This window comes from Ambystoma mexicanum, chromosome 4p (genome assembly GCF_040938575.1).
Source record: "Ambystoma mexicanum isolate Mex_15411 chromosome 4p, UKY_AmexF1_1, whole genome shotgun sequence".
NCBI classification, from domain to species: Eukaryota; Metazoa; Chordata; class Amphibia; order Caudata; family Ambystomatidae; genus Ambystoma; species Ambystoma mexicanum.
Window position 1 is genome coordinate 1,082,137,422 of NC_090927.1, and position 24,120 is coordinate 1,082,161,541.

Below are 24,120 nucleotides of genomic sequence, written 5' to 3' on the forward strand. Positions count from 1 at the left end.
ATGTAGCATCCTTCGGATAGAGCCCCGCCCCGCATTGGGCATCAAATAATCCATCTCTTAGCACTCCCCTTCTTCAGGGTTCATAAAAGAACTCATAATCACTACCCCAGCACCTGAAATTAATCACTGCAGACTTCTCCCATTATGGCCTGTCTCAAATACCACGGGGCACCAGGGCCACCCTTATAAAAACAGTGGGCCCCCCACTGTCCCATTCAGTTATGTGTTTGTTTTGGTGTGCCACCCCTATATTCCCAGTTACCTCATCAGGCCACTCCTATGAAAGATTTCTGGTGGTGCCATGGCACAAAAGTAGTATATTACTGCAAGATCCAGGGGGGTGAGGTTGCAAGCCTACCCCTGATGTCGGACGCGCAACTCCCCTGCTGTTGGATTGGCTCTGCTGCCTCTGGCCACGTGTGGCATTCTCAGGGGCCTTGCTCGCTGCCATCTTATTGAAGCTGTTCCTGAGAGCAGGAATGGCACATCACACTCAGGCAGATGGGCGATTTCCTCAATCACTCTTTGCAAACGGCGACACTCTTGCTAATATTGTCAGGCTGCCCGTAGCCACAGTATCAGTGCAAGTGCAGATGTTCCGGGCTTGAACCTGCAACGGGCCCTAGTCCCCCACCCTCGGAGAGCATTCTGTGAAAGTCCGTTGCCATATGTAGGGGGTCCGGTGGGTACATGAGACCTTCCTTAATCCTTCTACCATTTGACCTAGAGGTGAACCCTAAACCTGTAACACCAGCCATGGAGCGCATTGACAGTGCTTCTTCCAGGGACGTATTGCATGTGCCGATGCTTTGTTAATGCACAGTGCAGGTATCGAAATTAAGATTGGATAAGCAGGAGCTAAAAGCAGCTCCTGGCTATCCAGCATCAACCAGTGACCAGGAGCTATTACAAGGGATCAAGGAGCTACCAAAGAGCATTCCGTAATTCTAACTTCCACAGAAGATGCCAATCTAGCCCTTTTTCCATTATTTAGGACTCTGTATGCCTTAAATGTCGTCTAGATGTGCCCTAATGTTTATTTATAGATTGTCCCAAAATTCACAGATGTAAATTCACCAAGTTGTGTTTGTTTAGCATTAGGTGGCATGGGGAGTCCAAAGAAACTCCTGGTAGCTGTTGGTGTCAAGCTAACCAGGCTCTTCACAGCTAGAAACAGGAACTAAATAGCTCCAAGCTCTCTTCAGTTTCGAGCTCTGCAGTGAGTGCACAGTTCAAGGAGCTTCCCAAATGTGCAGGTGCTCCCGTTCCCTTACAAACGATGCACACAGCCGCACATCTGATTCTACAGAAGGTGCACTTATCTGGCATTTGGTCAAAGAGCACCATTCTATACTGCCCCGGGAGGGTATAGAAAATCCCAACCTAGTACACAATGTCAGAGAGGCTTCAGGCTCATAAGGGGATCTGGAACTGCACTGGCAAACATCAGAGAGCATCTCTCCGACTTCAAAGAAAAGCTCCCCCCTGCCCCAGAAAGCTCATGCCCTCAATCAGCTTGATGCCTGCAGCATCTGCTTAAAATGCTTGCAAGAGTGGATGGGTGTCTCAGTATCCAACCCGGCGGGGACACGATCCTTCCATGACCACTGCAGGCGGGCGATTACGAGAAGCACCTTCCAGTCTGTTTCAAGAAGGATCCCCGGTAACATACCCTAAGCACTTCACTATTACGCATCCTTATCAATGCATAGATATCCCGTTAGCCGGCGAGGGGCAAAGCACCACCAGTATTTCAGATGCATCCTTGAGGCACAGAGATTCACTTTTGGTTAGAAAATGGCACTGGGACTTAATATCACACAAGGCCTGCACCATAGGTTTCAGTGTATGGAACTTCTACATTAAGGGAATCCATGACACAGACAGGGATTCCCTTACTCTGGCTGGAGCAATGGGAGAGTAACTTAATTGTAGACAAGGGTTCCAAGGGATATGAGGAGACCTGTGGCTTTCTATTGGCGTGCAAGCTGTTCTAGTTGCTTGTGTTCTTCAGACTTGCTGGTGGCTTCACACCTTCCTCACAGTCATCTCGGAGCACTGTTGCTGACCGAGCAGGAGACCCACCAAGTCCAGGATAGACACTGGACTTGGTGTTGAAACCCACTGTGCAACTTGACTAAGTCCATCCGCCCCTTCTATCTTTGCGTTTATGATACAAACTAAGAGCACCAAACCTCTATGTACCCCATCCATAACGATTTGTGGGCTCACATTATTTGTCACAAAGTGCTCATGAGCTGAAGTGTTTGGGTCAATAGAAAATAATGGTATCATAGAGAGAAATATATTATCTACAGCAGTTTTCAAAAGTCAATTCAACTCTTTGTTTTTAGGATAGTCACACAAAATACATTTCAATATATTGTATGTTAACCTGTTGTGTTTGAGATTCTCAGGGACTGGAGGTGGGGGTTGCCTTGTCTACTGGGTGACGTGTGTGGCATTTTTGAATATCTGACTCGCGATTTTAGCCATGTGAGGGTGATAAAATAAAGTCTTTAGAAAAGTAATTTTGTAAATTTGAGAATCCCTGACCTATTAGACAGACCAGAACTGTGTAGATAACACGTTCCTGGAAAATGTAATTGGTCTGCAAACAAGTAAGGAAAGAGGTGGAAGGATTTGCCTATAAGGACATGGAGATCTCTCAATGGCGCGGGGCTACTGAGTGAGTTGATGAGGCAGTAGGTAGGTGGGTGAGTCAGTAGCACAGCATATTGCAGCATGCATAGGCAATGTGGCTAATGGGAGAAACAAATCACAGGGAGAATTAGCACCCAGGCCGGGAGAGCCAGCCAACCAGGTGGCAAGGAGAGTGGGCTTGAGCCACTGGTGTAAGCTCGCGTTCCAAGCCGCCTAACGTCCGGTTCCCCTCACTATCTTCATCATCTTCCTCATCCCCTTTGTTTTACTTTGAATCCCCCCCATGGCCCCACTTTACCTTATTCTGGCCGCAGCTGCACCTTCCTCTCTGCTCAGAACGGCCTCCATGGATAAGTAAGAGAGACTCTGTGTGGAGTCGTGTCCTCCCTTTCCATGGCGGCCATGTTGGTAAAGGATTTTCCTTCATACAACGGGGTTCCTGCGCGTGTCCCGTTGTAGGAAGAAAAATCCTGCCGGATCGGGTGGTAACGCCACATTAGGGTTAAAGATGTTATTATGGTTAAGGATACGGGGGAGTTGATGACAATGGGAAATAAAAGGAAAAAAGAAAAATAAAGAAGCCAAGAGAGGGAGTGATATATATATATATATATATGTATATATGAAGGTGTATAGTTAGTGCAGGTGCGAGCATAGAGGGAGGGATAACTCCATTTAAAAGAAAGTGGGAGTGTTTCAAGAAATTGATCAGCAAAATTCTCAAAAATTAACCAGTTAACAAAATTCATCAAATAATTTCAATTTGTCATCAGCATAGGCAACCGGAATACTGGAAAGTTTCAGCTGGAACAGAAGAGGTGTGTAAGCAAGTCAGGCCACCTACTGTTGCATGTCACCCCTGCCCGGAGGACATGGTATCCTCCAGTGTGTGTTGTGGTCACATGGCTTCCCATGTGACCACGTTAATAAAAGGGACGAGCTGCTTCCGGCTCGTCAGTCGAGACCAGCAAGACTCCGTGGTGTGTGTGTGTTATTTGGGTTGGCGTCATGGCGGCGCCCCACCACGTGTGCTGGGCCCAAGGAAGGGGCCCAGCTTCAGGACGGTGCCCCTGCCGGGCAACGCCGTCCGGACGGTGCCACTGCCGGGCAACGCCGTCCCTGTGTGTCTCCCTGGCCCTGTGAGTCGGGCCAGGGTAGCGACCCCGGCCTGGGTGCCCCCAGAGCCGGGGCCGCGGTAAGCCGGTTGCCAGCCGGCCATGTGTGCCGCTCCGGTGTCCCGGAGCGGGTGGGATGAACCCCCACCCTTCATCGTGCGGCGTGATCGCCGCGCTCCAGCGTGTCGTGTCGGGTGCTACCCGACACGAGTATGGGGCTGCCCGGTGGGCCGGGACAGCCCCCAACAATGGCGACGAGGAACGGGCCTTTGCATGCCCCGAAAGATCTTGGTGTGGCGGGCCCATCTACATCTGGGCCCGCGTAGAAGTGATGGCGAGATGGAGGGAGTCCGCGGCTGGGCCGCAAGGATGTGAGGTGGCCCCGGAAGGTATGGAGGACGGCGGGCTGCCCGCCCGTCCCCTGAAGGTGATGGGTGAAGGTGGCGGCATCGGCGCGTGCGTGCTGCGCCCCTCCCCCGCCTTGGATGTGGACTCCGCCGCGGCGGGGTGGGGGGGAGAGACGCATGGGCGGCGTCGGCCGCAAGAGAGGAAGAGGGCCCCCACCATCGCCGGCAGGAGCGGGGATGCTGGGTTTTCCCTTCCCCTGCGTGAGAGGGCCCGCGGCATCGGCCGCGGTGAGGAGGCGCTGCCCCTCCCCCACCCGCGGTGAGGAGGCGCTGCCCCTCCCCCACCCGCGATGAGGAGGAGCGAACATAGGCGTGCGGGCCCAACTCCAACGGGCCCCGCGATGTGGAGAAGTCGCGGCGTCGGCCGCAAGAGGCAGAGGCCCTGCCCCTCCCCCACCCGTAAGCCGCGGGGACAAGGGGCGGCCAACTGCGCCGCAGAAGAAAAAAAAAAAAAAAAAGAATGTGTGTTGCAGGCCCGAATCCAACAGGGCCTGCAAAAGGAACGAAGGAGGCGGGCCCAGCACCAGCTGGGCTCGCAAGCACAATAGTGTGCTCGCCCCGAGGAGCGGGCGGAGAGCTGCCTGCCCCCCCCGCAGGCCGCGGCAAACATCGCCGCCGGAAAAGAAAAAAAAAAGAGGCGGGCCCATTATCAGCTGGGCCCGCGATGGAAAAAAATAGGGGAGTGCTCGCTCTGAGGAGCGGGCAGAGGAGTTGCCCACCCTGCCCCTACTGGCAATGGAGCGGCATCCGCCGCAGTGGGGAAGTCAGCTGCCCCTCCGCTGTCCCCATTCCCATCTGAAGGGGGACGGCCCGCGAGGGTGTGTGGGTGCGCCCACTCCGAGGAGCAAGGAAAAGAGGAGTGGTGGCGGCTGCAGCTGCAACAACGAAGGGGGGCTACCGGCTTTCCCCCAACGGCAAATAAACGGCAGGCATGAAGGAGAGGAAAGGAGGCGTGCGGAGGGGGCCTCCTCCGAAGACTTTGGACTTGGCCGATGTGGCCCCTGGGCCTACCCAGGTGCGGCTTTGCCGGTGTTGTGTGACGGTGTTGTGACTGTCCTAAATGAACTCTGGTGAGGGTGCGAGCTGGCTTCCGGCGACTCCATACGGAAGATGGACATCATGAGTGACATTCCCCCGGAAGACTGTGAGCCGGCAGACATGGACTTGCTTAAAATGGCCCAGTTAGTGGGCAATGTCGTGTGGTGCGCACCTGTAGGCTCCGAGTGCTTTATGTGGTGCCAGTAGCCCTCACTGGTGCCGTTTAGTGATATGAGAGCCACTCACCCAGGTTAATAAAGGGTGTGCAAAGTAGTAGAGTGGCTCAAATAGTAGTAGTTGTGGCTAGATGGGGATTTTGGGGTTTTTGTTTTGTCGATATGAAAAAGGAGGAGTGTTGCATGTCACCCCTGCCCGGAGGACATGGTATCCTCCAGTGTGTGTTGTGGTCACATGGCTTCCCATGTGACCACGTTAATAAAAGGGACGAGCTGCAGCCCCCAACACCTACTAAGACACAGACAAGCCCTGTGGACAAGTGTATGCACCACGGGATAGCGTCCAATACACATACAGCCGTATACAGCCGTATTGCCCTTATCCAGTGGAATCACTCAGTTCAAGGCTGCTTCCTTCAAGCTAAGTCATTTGCAATGTTAAAGTCTAGGCATGACCTTCTTTTAGGAATCATTTGTAAAGTTGCTAATGACGGGCCTAATACATAAAGCACTATGTATATTGTTTTGCTGTCACAGCTATAATAGGTCACATTGACATCTTCCCATTTTCCCCCATTGATACGGGGAGATGTACACTAAACTGTGGACATCTGTAAACAACCTTCCGGAAGCCATCGGACTGCTGAGTCTAGTCTGTAACAGGAGAGGGAAGGCATTGACAGGGACTTTTTCTGGGGTGTTGACCGGTGTTGGAAATGGAAAACATTTATTCCCTCTAATCCTTAGAAGGCTGGGGCCATGGGGGAGGAGTGGGCGCAGCTGAGGGGCATGGTCCTAGGCCAGGTCACTCAATACAGTCTCTCTTCATAGAACCCAATCCTGGCGATTTGCATAAAAGCAAACCGCATTATGGGAACATAAAAATGTCCATAATTTTAAATTTTAAACATGTCTTATTGTGATTCAGTAAGAAACCTTTTGAGAGAAAAATGGAAGTTGGGATCTGCAGTTTTAATTGGGCAAACTACTCACCCTATGGAAAATAATTCTCTAAATTGCAGGACATATATACCAGTCTGGACAGCTACAACAAGTATGTGAGGATTTGGCTGTGTCTGTATTCAGTTGCCCATAACAACTCTTGAAGTGGGAGAATGGAACAAAAGGCTCCCACAAATCCCCTCTCACCCCTGGCCTAGAGGATCACGGCCCAGGCACCCGCCACAAGAGGAGTTTGCCCATCTACCAGACGACCAGATAACCTGGTACAGGAACATACGGATGTGCCCACCCGCGTGCCCACCCGCCTGCCCACCAGCCTGCCCTGCCAATGCCGACGCCTGCGGCATGGATGGACTCGACTGAACCATCCAGCACTAAATCAACACATCGTTAGAGATGCCATGACGACCTAGCCAACGGTCAGCACACCCGTGCAAACACACACACTGGACACTCCCACACGAAGAACATACTCAGTGCTATGACGTAGGTGACGGACACACCCACTGACGCGCATCTTTATTATTTTTCACATAGGCTTTTTAAAAATGCAGAAACGCAAGACGCACAATGAACTCATCTAAAAAGCTTGCTCACGCTTCTCCTAAACCCTTGCGCCATAATGAGAAATATAACGAAGACACGATACTGGGGATAAAAGCAACATGATACCATAACCTAAAGCGCCTGTGAACCAAACAGCTCCACCTATACACCAGGCCCAAGTAGGCCGCAAGCAAGAGCTTCCATGGACATTGAATGAGCAAGAGTACAGTTGCTGACCCTGCAGAATGAGCCCGGCGAAAGCAGACAGTCAAGGGCACAATGTTGCAAACTCGCATGCCGCAAGCCGACGCCAAGGTCACACCTGCAAATTAAACCAGGCACACAGTGGAAAATGCAATATTAATTGTGCAGAATTCTGCCTCAACCACGGTCCCACTTCACGTGACCGAGCCGAACCTGACAGGGTGCCAGGCCCAGGAGGAGGGAGGCGCCTGGATCCCCCGTTTCAAGACACAGGCAGATACAATTAAGCGACTCAATGGACATCTGCGGCGGTGGGAGTAGTCGGCCTTCCAGCATATGAATAAATCTTCACATTGTCTGCACATACCCATAGTGAAACATTGTTGCAAATGACAGGTGCACTGCGTGCTGGGAACAGCGATGGTCCCAAATTGGGGGGCTCGTGTGTGGACCAATCAGAACATGGGGCTCTTATCAATGATGCCATTAACGTTGACCAATCCTCAGGGGTCTCCATGTAACAATTTTCATGTATCAATTTGAAGCGACAACCCAAGTATACCACCTGACTAACCCTCGACCACTAATAATACTCTCTATACGTATGCTATACTAACCCTACCACTCGAGGAGCCAATCCAGAGTGGCGATAGGTTTTTTTGCTAAACTTTCCCAGGGGACGCAAGTAGCGCGTCATACTAAGGTAAAAAGGGCCTGCGAGCCCCACGATGGAGAGAGTGTCAGGACGGACGCGTACGATCCTTGACCCATCCCTGCCGTTTTGTTTAATAAACAGCAGAACCACCTTGCTTCTTGCGTGTGTCTCATACTCAATTTTTTGGGATATACGGGAGGAGTTGGGGCCCAGCCGACCCCGGGAGAATTCCCCCGACAAGTTGGAGGCACTGCTGAGATCTGTTTGAGGTCTGCTTTTATTTTATTTTTTCCGAGTACTCCCGCTGCGAGGAGGCCCGGCGGCGCGGCCCCCTCTGCCGCTGCCCCCTTTTGAGGACTACAGGACCATCGCGGAACTGCAAGAAGACCGGACATTGGCCTTCGGGAGCCGGTTGAGAAGTATCCCGCCCGCGGTTGGCGAGTGTCCAGACGTGGTCCAGACGAGGGGAGGTGGCGAGCCGCTTGGAGGGGTGCACGCAGTCGAGCGGCCCCGCATCAAGAGCACTTGGTGAGTATGTCACGCACAACAAGCAATGTGAAATTGTAAGGGAGGGGGGAGGAATCGAATGCGGGAGGCGGGAGGTGTTGCACAGGTGCGTGGCGAAGGTTTGATAAATTAGTGTTGGCAATGAAATAAATGATAGCCGGACAAGTGCGAGAGCAGTCCGCTACGATACGGGAGAGAAGGGGGCGGAGCACGAAAACATCACGTGCAGCCGCTCGGAGACACTGATTGGCCTAGGTCGCGACCACGTGTAAGGGTGTGTGTGTGCGCGGTTTCCTACGATTTGGTAATTATTGATCAATGAGTAGATGAGGATCCCTATTGATCGAGCAGGAAACTCGATAGATAGATGACGCTTCCCTGTAGGCGGTAGCTATTTGGTTGCCCGATACGGAAGATAATTGGCTGGTTAAGCCCTCCTGTCGAGGGGCGTATCACACGCGAGGCGACGCAGCGTGCACAGTCCGATTATATTGTTGATTACCTTGTTCAAGGCGTGACAGGAAGACAGCTGTGGGGTTAACGGGGGTAGATTGCAAGTGTATTTTGAACTTAAAAAACATATGAAGAACTTACCAGTAGTTTGAAGAGATCGGTGACGTCACCAGTAGGGCTTTCATAGGATATCTCGACCACAAGGCATATTTATTTTCGAGAGTGGTGGGGAAGAGAGTTGTGGTAAGGGAGTGGAAACGGAGGTAAAGGGTAGTGAGTTGATCGGGGGGCAGGCGAAAAGGGGGACGTGGCTGCGCACGGAGAACGCCGGCCACGGCAAGTGTAAAGGAGGGAGGAGGAGCAAGTGAAAGTGGGACGGCTGCATAAGAACGTCACAAGAGGCACGCAGCCGCAGGGGGCTACGTGCGCCTCGGCCGCAGGGGGCCGTAAGGGTGTTCTGCAAAGGAGGAAAAGAAAGAAGAGAATATACAAATGTAAATGATATATTTTACTAATTTCCCTTAGCGGACTATCGCAAGTCCCCAAACGTATGGGGCCAGGTAAAAGATATAAGGCTGTATATTATAAACTGTCAGTAAGATAACCGCTACCACATAGGGGAAGGATAACAAGTGAAGAGCTACTATGTCATACGGGGCAGGATCGGGAGGGTGGGGGAACACCCTCACTACCCCGCTACAACACATATGTAAAACATTGTCACCCCATAGGGAGAAACTGATCAAGTATAGCATAGAATGGACACAGGGGACGGACAATAAAATGACGACACCATGGCCGCCTAATGGTAGCTTCGATCCATATATCCAACATTCACTATTAAACCATCTGCATAATACATACAAGGGGAAGAGGTTGGTGCACCACGTGGAGGTGTTTAACTTAGGGAGGATGTTCCAAGGGTCCCGACCAGGACAAAACGGAATGTTTATTATGGGAGGAACAACAGAGGAAGAGAAGATTAAGGAGGAAGGAGAGAATGGGGAGAAAGAGAGTGAAGGCACACAGAACACGGGGAACGGAGAAGAGAGAGGAGAGAAGAGTAACAATATAAGCGAAAAGGAAATAAAAAAGGAACAGAACGGCGATATACCCCTAGCGAAGGTGGTGAAAAAGAACGAAGGGTGGGTTATATACTTTAACAGAACTACGAGATAAGGTTCAATTAAGGGTGGCTGAGGGGTACTCGAACCCGGCATACAGCCCGCCACCATATACAGCCACAGGTAGCCACACAGGAAGGGAGCAGAGTAGCACGACGGGATCAGCCTGCACGAAAATGCCCACAGGGGAAGGGGGGATTGGCGAGGAACGGATCGCAGGAATAGGACAGGATGAGTGGGTAGCTGCGCAGGTATTATTAAAATTACGAGGTTCATTAACAGAAGAAGAGGAGGAGGTAGTAAGGAAAATGGACCAGGATGACACCAGGTAGAGTGAAAGGAAAGGGGAAGAGGGGAAAAGAAAGGGGGAAGAGCTGTTGCGACAGAAGGAAGAGATTTTGGAAGAACGATTAGCAGAATTAAGGGATGAGCAGAATACACTGATCAAGCAGCCCGAGAGAGAGGAAAGAGAGAGAGCACGGAAAAGGAAAGAAAGCAAGGATGAGTTGGACAAAATGAGGGAACGAACCGAGGAGAAAAAGAGAGAAGCAGAATGGGTGAAGGCAGTAGCAGAAAGGGTATCCAGAGCAGCACTGCGTGAGAAGAAAAGGGAAGGAGAAGAGGAAGAAAAGGAAATGGAAATATGGAGAAGGAGATTACTATCAGAAACGACAAGGAAATATGAAGAAAGAAGGATGATAGAGAGTATATTAGAGCGGGAAAGAGCGAAATGGGAAAGGAAGAAAGAAAAAGAAAGGATAATGGAAAAGATGAGTATTGAAGTAATGGAGGAATTGAAAAAGAAAAGAGAGGAAATTGGTAGAGAAATAGCGGAGAAAAATGAAGGGGAAAGAGAAGGAAGGAGAGGGGGGAGTGAAGTAAGGAGGTATGTATACAGAGACACAGAAGTAGCAACCACATCAGCACAAAGGGGAGCAATTGGCAAAGAAGACAATGGAGGAACGGATCTAATAGACTTAAAAACAGTAACGATTAGGGGGAAAAAGACAGATTGGGGGTTGCCATTAATGGAGGACTTTTGCAGTGAGGAAGGAGAAGGGATAGAGAAGGAAGGGAGAGACAGTGAAAGGGAAAGCTTAGATAAATTATACATCACCCGGACAAACGGAGAATCACCATGGATCTGCATGAAGAACTGGAGGGAAGTGAGGAGGAAGAGCAAGGAATAGCGGAAAGGCAGACACGTGCAGCCACACCGTCACCATCCCGTCCTACATGCTCTACTACCTCACGCTCATTACGTGCAACATGCCCATCTAAACTCGCGCCCTTCCCAAACGAACTGACACCCTATGCAGGTAGGCTTAGAGACCTCCCTGGACGCAGGCAGGGAGAACGAATACACACGCCCACATTAAATAGAGGAAATGATAAAAGAAAGGGAAGAGAGGGAGGAGAAAAAGTTACGAGCAATGTGGACCCCATTGACGACGTAGAAGACAGGGAAGAAGAGGAGGGGTGTACGGATTCGATTGTAAGGGATCCAAAGGGCCAACAAGGACACAACCTAATGCCACTTCTGGAGAGGGGAGGGGTTAGACCATAATACGTCCCCTGGAAGCATGCAGACAAGGAAAATATAAAGTGCAGGCTCCCATCATTAAGTGGAGGTGCGGGTAAATGGATATATGAAATGGAAAAACACACCGCAGGACAGAAATTGGCAGTGGGGGATGTAAAGGGCCTTCTAATATCAATATTAGGGGATGCAGCGGATGACATCTGGAAGAGAGCGGGCTTCCCCGGGGTCACAATAAAAAACACATCACACGATGGGGCACCATTCGCAAACTGCAGACATGCATTATGGCAGGCACTGAGGGTACAGTATCCAGACACATCAGACATAGGAGCAATTACCTCGCGCAAGATGCGTGAGAACGAAGATCCTGTTGATTATATCCAGGAAATTCAAGAGAAGTGGCGCATGGAAACTAGAGAACAATGGGACAAGACACCAGCAATATTCTACCATATACTAGTACAAGGGCTCCCAGAAGCAGTTCAGAAACAACTGAAGAAAGTAGTGGGGATGGAAGCAAAAGCATGGCCAGAAATACAACTGACAATAGTGCATCATTGTAGGACATGGCAAGAAAAGATGAAACAAAAGGAAGAGGATAGAAAAACGGAAGAGGCTAAATTAGTACAGAAAAAACTTACTAAATATACGATGGAAGGCGCACTAATAACCACACCTGCAACAATGACTCAAAGCCCCACACAAGTAGTGGCTGCACAAGATCCCTCCCAAATACAATCATCACAGACTGTAACACAACAGCTGCCGCCACTCCAACCATAAACAACTAACATGGGGGGAGGATACTAAACGCCAGGAGCTGGGTATTATAATTACAACAGGGGGAGGGGAGGAATAATAAGAGGGAGAGGATACGGATATAACACACAGCAGCAGGTGGGAGGACTTAGAAATTACTACCCCACCGGGCAACCAGTATACCAGGACAACACAGGAAGCTTTCCATGGCAGAACAGGGAACCACCGGTGTGTTGGATTTGTGGATTAGTAGGGCACATGTCACGCACATGTAGAGCACATGTAGAGTGAGGCCAGGCACACCATCATGGAGTGAACAGGGACAACAAGGGCACACACAGGAACAGCAGGGCATCCAGCAACAGCAGACATTGCAACAGGGAAATGGACAGCAACAACTAGTAACACAACAACAGCCACAGACATATTCACTGCCACAACAACAGGTAGCGATAACACAACAACCCCAAGTACAGCAAGTACAGCAACCTGCACAAATCCAAGACAATAACGTAACCTCTATCAATACACAACTACAGCAAACACAACTGGGTAGGGTGACGGTCCTGGGGCACAACCCTTACACAGGAAGTGGTCAATCATTATACCCCCAATAGGACAGCTCACAGACGGCCTTGGTGTGTCCCATCCTGTCGGTAACACCTAATAGTGCGGAGGAACCACGCATAGAGGTAACGATAGGTGACAACAAATTATCATTCCTTGTTGACACCGGGGCGACCCGGTCTTGCATAAGGGAGGGTAAATTTAAGATGTCAGGTGAAGCCATGAACACCCAAGGATTCTCTGGGGCTAGGGGGTTGGTTCCCTTTACTGATAACATTCCCTTATCAATAGGGGATTATGACATGTCAGTCCCACTTTTGTATTATAAGGCCTCACCAGTAAATATACTGGGGAGAGACATAATGAGCAGGCTGAATATGACGATCTCCTTTATGGAGGACGGCATAATTTGCTCTACTCCAGGAATTAACATGCTTACTGCATGACAAATTATGCAAGCATACTGTGGACAGACAGTGATTAGGGCTGAGCCAGTAGATGGGGAACTGTTCCAGTACGGGACAGACATGGCATTTGCATGAATGCCAGGGATAGAAGGAAAGATCTGGAGGAGGCCAGCAGCCTATTTGTTTAGACCAGAAACGCCAGCAAATGAACCAGAAGGAAAGGTGATTTCAGTGAACATAGAGAGCATAATAGCAACTGTTGATTACATCGCAGTACATGCCCAAGACAGAGAAGGAAGAGCATGGAGGGCAGTGATAGCACTAGCAGAGGGATGTAGACTCACCCAGGTGTCAGATGAGGAGCTCTTCTCAGAAGAAAAGGAAGAAGGTGAAATGGTGTTTATGATGAGTGTAGAAATATGGCTAAGAGTGACATACAAACAAGTGGCACAGAAAATTGCAATGGCACTTGAGGCACCCACATCCACCCCAGTTCCCTTCTTTGAGGAGGATATGGCAAAAGTACCCACATCATTATGGACTACTATTCCCTATGACGTGGGGTGCATAAAAAGCATAGGGGGAGTAAGAATAAAATTGAAAAAGGGTGCAATACTCCCCAGAGTGAAACAGTACCCACTATCGAAAGAGGCAGATGAGGGCATATATGAAACAATAACGGCCCTTATAATTAATGGCATATTGGTCCCATCAGAATCACCATGCAACACAGCTGTATACCCAGTGCGCAAGGCTAAAGGGGGGTCTTGGCGCTTCATACAGGACCTCAGGCCTTTGAACAACATAGTGGAAGCAGAATACCCTATAGCAGCAAACCCGGCCACAATATTGTGCGGCATTCCAGCAGAGGCATCACGATTTACAGTGATAGACCTCAAAAATGCCTTTTTCTCAATACCCCTGCACCCAGACTCACAAGATCTGACAAGCTTTACTTACAGAAACACAAAGTGGAAATACACCAGATTGCCACAAGGGTACTGTGAGTCACCCTCAATATTCAACAGAGTAATACAGATGGATTTGGGTAACATTGAAGTGGAGAGCACAGTGTTGCAGTATGTTGATGACATAATAATTTGCAGCACAAACGAAGGAAGGTGCAGAGAGGACTCATTAAAGATGCTGACAATATTGGCCGAAAAAGGTTACAAGGTAGACAAGGAAAAGTTACAGTACTGTCAGGAACAGGTACTTTACATTGGTCAGCTCATATCCCAATACGGAAGAAAGATTGCACCACAAAGAGCACAGGCCATTTCAAAAACGCCATTGCCACAAACAGTGAGGGAACTACAGCAGTTCCTGGGACTGTGCAACTACTGTAGAGCCTGGGTATTTGACTACAGCTCGTACATAGGACCCTACTTGAGGCATTAAAAGAAGCTAACAAAGGGGAGAAAAAGTTGGGGTGGACAATGGAAATGAAAGAGGCTTTTGATGAACTGAAAGATGCAATATCAACTGCTCCGGTACTGGCCACCCCAGATTATGAACGGCAATTCTTTATATTTTCACATTGCGACTCAGCAGTGATGAAGGCAGTGCTAGCTCAAAAAACAAGCATGGGCTACAAACCAGTAGCGTTTTACAGCGGCCACTTGGATCCTGTGATGTTAGGACATTTCCCTTGCGAACAAGGTCTCGCCGCAGCTGCCTTTGCGGTAGAGAAAGCATCAGCAATAGCCATGGGGTGCCCAACCACACTATTTGTGGAACATGCACTATTTGCAATATTGAACAAGCCTAAGTCCACACTAACCACGCAGAGGGCGTCAGGTTATGAGATCATCTTATCTAGGCCAGAACTATCAATTGTTAGATGCAGCACGGTTAACCCTGCAAGGTTTATAGCAGAAGTAATTGAGGAAGGAGACTATGCACACGATTGTACGCAGACTACTGAAATGTACGCATGTACTAGAAAGGTTGAAGAGAACGCACTAGATGGAGGTGAGCTCTTGTTCATTGATGGGTCATCAACAATTTACCAAAGTGATGGGATAAGGAGAACTGGGGCAGCAGTGGTAAAAATGATGGAGGTACCGGTGTGTGTGGCGATGAAATGTGTACAATTACCACAGCATTACTCTGCTCAAGCAGCTGAATTAGTTGCACTGATCTTGGCGTTGAAGGAAAGCTTTGACAAACGAGTGACCATATATTCTGACAGCGCATATGTCACGTCTACTGTCCACTCAGGATTGTCCAAATGGAGGAGAAGAGGGTTTAGGAGAGCTGACGGCACTCCAGTGCAACATGCTCTCTTGTTGGCTGAACTAATTGAAGTAATAAATGACCCCCAAGAATTAGCCTTGGTCAAATGCACCACACACACTAATAGAGAAGATCATATCTCAAAAGGAAATGCAGCAGCAGACGCACATGCAAAGTATGCTGCATATTTTGGTGAGATATGGAACCCCCCAGAGTCAGAGAGAGGGAGAGGGAGGGGGATAGCTAAAGAGATGTTGATAAGAGAAGGGTACACCCATCTCCCAGCCACACAGATAATGGAGCTACAAGCTGCTGCACCAATGGCAGAAAAAGAAATATGGGTAAAAAGAGGATGTACAATGTCACCAACTGACGCACTATAGCGCCAGGGTAACACTGGAAAGATGGTAATGCCATTGGCACTATTGAACACCGCCCTGAGCCAATTACACCACCCAGCCCACACAGGCAAGGAGGTCATTGCAGCACGAATTAGGGAAGATTGGTTCTGCCCCGAGTTAAATTCCCATGTGACAAATTTTATCAGCAATTGCCTCACATGTCAACAGTTCACGGCCGGCCACACGCTGAAGGTGATAAAAGGTACTATACCCCGGCCAGAGGGACCCTTCCTACACATCCATATTGACTATGTTGATATGATCAACGTATGTCAAGGAAATAGGTATATGATTGTAGTAGTATGCCCATTCTCTAGGTGGATTGAAGCAGGACCCTGCTCACACCCAAATGCATTAAGAGCAGCTAAATTTCTAGTGAGGGAGGTCTTCCCCAGGTGGGGAGTGTGCGAGGTACTGCGGTCAGATAATGGCCCGCATTTCGCCAATGAAATGATCCAGCACATCACATCCTTACTGAACATCAAACATAAATTTGCATGTGCATATCACCCGCAGGCCAACGGTATATGCGAACGCCTGAATGGCCTACTAAAAGAGGCAATTGCAAAAATACAGCAAACAACAAAGAAGAGTTGGTTGTATTGCCTTCCGCTAGCCCTATTTGAGTTGAGGAATAGACCAGGCTCCGACCACCGCCTCACTCCTCACGAGGTGGTGACCGGACGTCAAATGCGCCTTCCTCTAACGCCAACATCAAGAGCATTCACTGATTATGAAAACACTGCAACTGTTCTTGGTGATGAAATGTACCAATATGTGTCTTCCTTGATTACTAGTGTAGTGTTTGTGTCTCAACAGCTCGAGCGCACGCGGGCGGGTCTAAGAGTGATCAACAAGAAGACGCGGACAAAGAATTGGAAAAAGAAAAACTGTGCAAAATTGCTAAAGGTGACCACGTACTACTCCGCAATTTCAACAGAAAGTGGAACAGCCCACGTTTCACTGGCCCCCACCTGGTAGAGGAAGTATCAACGAGAGCAGTAAAGCTACAGGACAAACGTGCCTGGAACCACCTACACGACGTAAAGATCTGCAAATGCCAGACCCGCCCTAGCGTCACCGACAGGGCCATTGGAAGAACAGCAACAGCGTCATCCACGGAGAAAGAGACTTCTACCATAGCTAACGGCCTAAGTGTTTCCCTTCCCTACCACCCCTCAGATTCCCCAGAGACAACTACTGGAATAGAGAAGGATAATTCCCATACCGCCCACCCCATGGTCACACGATCAAAGAGTAAAGAGACTTCCGCCAGTTGAGCCCTAAACCCCCTGCCTATCGACGTCCCACCCACTGCAGTAACTGAAGGACATTATCTTGCACATATACACATGTAAACACTTGAATGTTCTCCTTTTTTTTCTCTCGCACATGCAGGTACCGTGTGTTATTGTACTGCTAAGAAAACAGATAACTAACAAGGTTCACTGCCCAGGAGTAGATGCTACCCTCAGACGATAACTACCCTGAAGAATTATCACACCAATTTGTCTATCACATAAAAAGGCCAAAGTACCTGAAAAGGAGGAGGGTACGTGTCTACTACACAGCATTTCTCTTGGCCATAGAACAATCAATGCCCCACCTCCACCCATACTTGCCTGTCCTAAGAGATAGATCGCTTAGATTGGCGTGGGAACAGCTCTTCGCCTGGGCACTGAACGACTACTTGATAGGGAGAGCTTGAAACCAACAACTAACACTAATAACAAGCATATTGAGAATTTTCAGGCGGGCAACTTTAACGTCGCAAGAATTAGCTGCCGGACTGCAGCAAGGTAAGAGCAAAATGCCAGTGAGATTAGCCTCTGTAATAAAGATGATAGGGATTTTGATGATCACCGGGTTCTTGGCTGCCTCTGTATGGCAGAACAGTTATGCTATCAATATTTTGGCTGTACCCAAACCTAATATACCCCCACCCCCGGCTGCAACAGGTGTTACGTCAGGTGGTACTAGTAAAATCCCACACAAGGGAAATAGAGTTAAACGCAGCACATACTCAGACCATAAAGGTATTGACAACTACATACAAGATTCAGCACACGTCTCGAACAACATGTGGTACCAACACATGACTCAAATAGGTAAGCAGACAACAGAAGACAGCTGCTACGTCTGCTCATTGATCCCATACGCCATGAGCGCTTCCCGAACTTTCGTTGCCACGGAAATTGATGAAAAGACAGCACGATGTATAATATACCTGGCACTGTTCCAGACGAAAGGGAGATTTCAAGGGAACACGGTGCACCTGGTATGGAAAACGCGAGACACATACCCGTACGAAAACAACTTCCTCAAGGTTTATTTGAGTTACCACAAGGCCAGTTTGCATGCTGAAGCATTCAGATAAATAACAAGCGGCCCTGAAAAAGGAGAAACAAAGAAAGTAACACTACAGTACCTACCATGTGATTGGTACGCCACTGAAGTTCCTGGTAAACAAGGATGTTGGGAAAGACCACTGATAATAATAACAGGGAAGGTGTACCTAGGTGACAAATGGGACATAGGAGTGGTTGGCAGCAACATGGTAACGAGAGAGGATACTAAAACTATTGCTGAACACAACGACAGATGTTGGATGACTTGGGTCAAGTACGTACCCATGCTAACGTGGATAGAGAAGGATGAAGACCCAATAACAATACTGCCGCTGACTGCGCCTAAGGTATGCTACCAACATAAAGGAGAAGTGGACGTGGGATACAACACCAACTGTGCAAGCGTGACGGAGTTACCTGAGGGGGGAGCAGGAACAGCCGTGGTAATGGACCATTACTGGGCCTGCGGAGACAAGGCATACCACACACTGCCCCCTCTGTGGAATGGTATATGCACAATGGTACACGTCAATGTACCATCACTAGTGGTACCCCAGAAACATGTGAATGTGGCGAACTTCCCCAAAATGGATGAAGGAAACAAGAGGAAGAAGAGATCTATACACCCTCAGAAGGGGCCAGAGAACCAAAACAACGGCAACAACACTGTCCTGAATAGAAAGAAAAGACAAGGAGAACCTCTGACAGGCAATTACCTATGGGGAAGGTCGGAAACAGCACTCACTTCAATCCCGCCAGAACACAGACTATTCAGAAGAGCAGCAATGTTCTTCTCCTCAATAATACATCTGGGACTACAGGCTTACGCAAACGGAAAATGGCTCCAGATAACTAGGTGGGAACTAATGATGACAATTAATTCTACAGTAAATGGATTCAATGCAATAAAAGAGGAACTGCGAGCAGTAAGGATGGTAGCACTACAGAACAGATATGTACTGGACCTCCTCACAGCAATGGAAGGAGGAATTCGCGCAAAGATAGGACAATCATGCTGCACATTCATTCCTGATAACGATGCTGACAATGGTACATTGACAGAAGCAGTGTCACAATTGGCCCAGATGCACTCCAAAATGATGGATGAAAGTAAAGGTGTGAAAAAGGATGACAGCTGGTTTTCGATATTATGGTCGTGGATGCCATCTTGGCTGTCAGATGGACTGAAGATTATAGTTGGATGCATTATCTTGGCTGGAGCTGCACTGATCATAATAAGATTTTGGAAGGCCCGGAAGGCACGCACCACAGACTAGATGATCGAAATGGTTGGTATGCACCCCTTGATGCCAGCAGATGACGGCCAACACACAGGCACAATAATAAAAGAGAGAGAGAAGTTGCGCAACCAGATCATCACCAACCACCTGGACCCACCATCTGTGAAGCTCGGAAACCCAAGAAACCCAAGGAGCTACATAGGGAAGTGGGTATACTGCACACCTGGAGGAACCTGTGTATATATGTATTGGTCATTTGAAGACCATGTTAACCACTATGGACATTTGGGAGGAGTAACTAAAATATGGAGAGTGAGAGGAGATAAGGAAAAGGATATGTTTGTGGTCGACAAGTCGACCAGAGGGGGGACTGAAGTGGGAGAATGGAACAAAAGGCTCCCACCAATCCCCTCTCACCCCTGGCCTAGAGGATCACGGCCCAGGCACCCGCCATGAGAGGAGTTTGCCCATCTACCAGACGACCAGATACCCTGGTACAGGAACATACGGATGTGCCCACCCGCGTGCCCACCCGCCTGCCCACCAGCCTGCCCTGCCCATGCCGACGCCTGCGGCATGGATGGACTCGACTGAACCATCCAGCACTAAATCAACACATCGTTAGAGATGCCATGACGACCTAGCCAACGGCCAGCACACCCGTGCAAACACACACACTGGACACTCCCACACCAATCCACACGAAGAACATACTCAGTGCTATGACGTAGGTGACGGACAGACCCACTGATGCGCATCTTTATTATTTTTCACATAGGCTTTTTAAAAATGCAGAAACGCAAGACGCACAATGAACTCATCTAAAACGCTTGCTCACGCTTCTCCTAAACCCATGCGCCATAATGAGAAATATAACGAAGACACGATACTGGGGAGAAAAGCAACATGATACCATAACCTAAAGCGCCTGTGAACCAAACGGCTCCACCTATACACCAGTCCCAAGTAGGCCGCAAGCAAGAGCTTCCATGGACATTGAATGAGCAAGAGTACAGTTGCTGACCCTGCAGAATGAGCCCGACGAAAGCAGACAGTCAAGGGCACAATGTTGTAAACTCGCATGCCGCAAGCCGACGCCAAGGTCACACCTGCAAATTAAACCAGGCACACAGTGGAAAATGCAATATTAATTGTGCAGAATTCTGCCTCAACCACGGTCCCACCTCACGTGACCGAGCCGAACCTGACAGGGTGCCAGGCCCAGGAGGAGGTAGGCGCCTGGATCCCCCGTTTCAAGACACAGGCAGATACAATTAAGCGACTCAATGGACATCTGCGGCGGTGGGAGTAGTCGGCCTTCCAGCATATGAATAAATCTTCACATTGTCTGCACATACCCATAGTGAAACATTGTTGCAAATGACAGGTGCACCGCGAGCTGGAAACAGCGATGGTCCCAGACTGGGGGGCTCGTGTGTGGACCAATCAGAACATGGGGCTCTTATCACTGACGCCATTAACGTTGACCAATCCTCAGGGGTCTCCATGTAACAATTTTCATGTATCAATTTGAAGGGACAACCCAAGTATCTCACCTGACTAACCCTCGACCACTAATAATGCTCTCTATACGTATTCTATACTAACCCTACCACTCGAGGAGCCAATCCAGAGTGGCGATAGGTTTTTTTGCTAAACTTTCCCAGGGGACGCAAGTAGCGCGTCATACTAAGGTAAAAAGGGCCTGCAAGCCCCACGATGGAGAGAGTGCCAGGACGGACGCGTACGATCCTTGACCCATCCCTGACGTTTTGTTTAATAAACAGCAGAACCACCTTGCTTCTTGCGTGTGTCTCATACTCAATTTTTTGGGATATACGGGAGGAGTTGGGGCCTCCCTGCCCGGAGGTCTGCGGACGGCCCAGCCGACCCCAGGAGAATTCCCCCCGACACTTTACTGAAAGTGCGTTTGTTTAAATGTGGATTGTTTGTGCATGTGATAACTCAGCTACAGGACAAATCTAGTTGTGAGTATTCTGTTCAGAAGCACAGTTGTCGAACATTTGCACACGCAGCCCACCCTTTATCAAACATACTGCTTACAGGAGATTCGGCAGTGCTTCAGAGTCTTCTGAAGCCTGCTCATTAAAGAGCAAGAGTTGTGGACAAGCCCCTGAGTCTCGGGACAGGGATGGTAAAATGACAAGACATGTTTTACCAGTGCCCCGCTCCATCATGTTGCGGCCCATTCCTTGCACTGGTGTTGACCTCTCTCAAGAATGGACAACACTTTCATGTGAAGCAATTTGAAATTCGAGGTGGAGAAACCCATTAACCCTTTTGGAACTTCAGGTGTGTTTCTCATTGGCCACGAAGAGATTCACTAAAGCCAGGGCAGCATTTTTGCAGAACCCATCAATAATGAGAGGATTTGGGTTTGTCCTTTACCCAATGACCTTGAGTTAAGGGTCGGTGCGGAAGTGGAATGAGCCATGCAATAAACTGAGAGCGGTGGGTGTGTTCCAGGGCTATGCCAAATAAGGGTTCCCCTTTACGTGATGAGGGAGCTCCAAGCAATGATCTCTCAATTTCAACAGGGGATCATGGCACAGCTTGAATGTTGCAAATGATGGGTTGGCTCAAGGTTTCCCTCAGCTCAAGCGTGACCATGCCCAACTGAAGTGTGTTCTGTAGCTCTGGCTCTGTTCTCTAGATTTTTCCAACCCAAACCCTTGTTAGATTCACAGAACCTTTCGGAACTGAGTTCAGAACCAACAGTCATCATAGAGTCCAATGATCCTTGATTATAGATTTGACTCATTGCTTTCCCACTGCAGGTCAACTGGACGGCTCAATGAATATGCCATTTGTTAGGGTTGAGATTGGATGAGGACAAAGTCTGGTCACAATCTGAGGAGAGGTTCCCGGGCTGGTCATTTTTCACAAATCCTTTTGATATGTTTGTGATGGCTTGGCACACCTGTACCATCCCAAATGCATGGAATAGACACTAGCACAGATCCATACACACACGTACCTTCCAGAATGCAGAGGAAGACAACTGAATAGCTACACACACACACACACGCGCGCACGCGTGCGCCGGCACGCGCTCGCCTTTCTGGATGCTTGGGGAACAGGACTGTACATGCTTTTACATCTGGCAGCCAAAGAATGCCCCTGCTGTCACATTGACACTAACTACACAAGGTACTCCTCTAGTCACACATTTCCACAATCATAACACAACTGACACTCAAGCACATATACCCATATGGCAATTTGCACTAAATAACACATTTGTAAATGAAGGTGAAAGACCAGTGTATTTGTATTTGTATATGTGTAGTGCGCACCTTGCCCCGGGGCATGTGGGCGCATGTTTAAGGCAGTTACAAGTTACAGCAGTAAGATACAATATACATGTTACTATTTAACAAATTTACAAAACCGTACAAAACACCTTATAATGATGAGAGAAACTAATCTAAATATACAATATAAAGAGACTATATAATGCACAGTCGGTGATGGCAATAACAGATGACAGGGTTATAGAGAGGAGGCAAGGGCATCCTGTTCATGTAGCCACAGTTTGGTTTTAGCTTTGAAGGAATGGAAGTAGGGAACGTTCCTGAGAGCATTAGATAGGGTGTTCCAGAGCTTAGCCGCGAGGACTGGGAAGCTCGACCTTCCGGCTGTCTGAAGCTTGTAACTAGAAATAGTCAATGTGTGAGCCTGGGCAGATCTTAGGAGTCCTGTAGCTGTATGGTGTGTGAAGCGCGTGGATAAGTAGGCCGGGGCTGCATTGTTCTGGGCCTTGTGGGTTAAGGAGAGTGCTTTGAGGGAAATGCGGTGAGTAATGGGTAGCCAATGCAAGTTGAGTCTGGTGTTGGATATGTGAGCGCGCCTAGGTACATTGAGAGCTGCCCTTATGGCGTTGTTCTGCGTGACCTGGAGTTTATCAATGTTTCTTTGACTAGTTCCTAAGTAGAGGGCGTTACAATAATCAGTTTTGGACATGATGAGGTTTCTGGCAAGAATCAGGCAATTCTCCGTTGTCAGAAAGGGGCGACATGCTGTAATCAGTTTACACATATAGGAAGATGCAGAAACAACTGCGTTGGTTTGTCGATTGAGGGACAGAGAGGACTCTAAATATATTCCAAGAGTTTTTGTGACGTTAGAGACTTTAATATCATTCCCGTCAATAAAGACATGCCTATCGTGTCTCATCCTATAACCTGCAGAATCCCTACGATGTATTTAACATTTTCAGTATCTATGATAAATATTTCATAGGCAGTATTGTAAGAAACATAAGGGATAGAATCACTGAAAATATAAGGACACCTATGCATTGGAAACGTATGCACAGCCAGGATGAAGTGGGCAATCGTAGATTTATTGGACTGGACCATTTAACAAGGGATGTGATTGAAAGATGTAGCATCCGAAACAAGAATCAAATATGGATTTGCACTTTGCAAAAAATTGCACAGGGACTTAACACCGACCTAAAACTACATGACTTTCTACAGTGAACACGTGTAAATATGAAATGTTTTAATGCAATAAATGAACTGATAGAATGCTAAAGAAAACATGTGAAGCTTGGAGAAACTGTGTTTGTATATTAACCTGTGTTTGAGTTTCTTCATCATGTATGGCGAGTATCATAAATAATCACGAGAACCTTGTAGCGTAGTCAAGTTTAAAGATATAAGTGTATTATTAATGTAATGTTCTGTGGAATTGATTGTCAATGTTGAGCCTCAAAAGAGTAGTAGTATCAGCAGATAT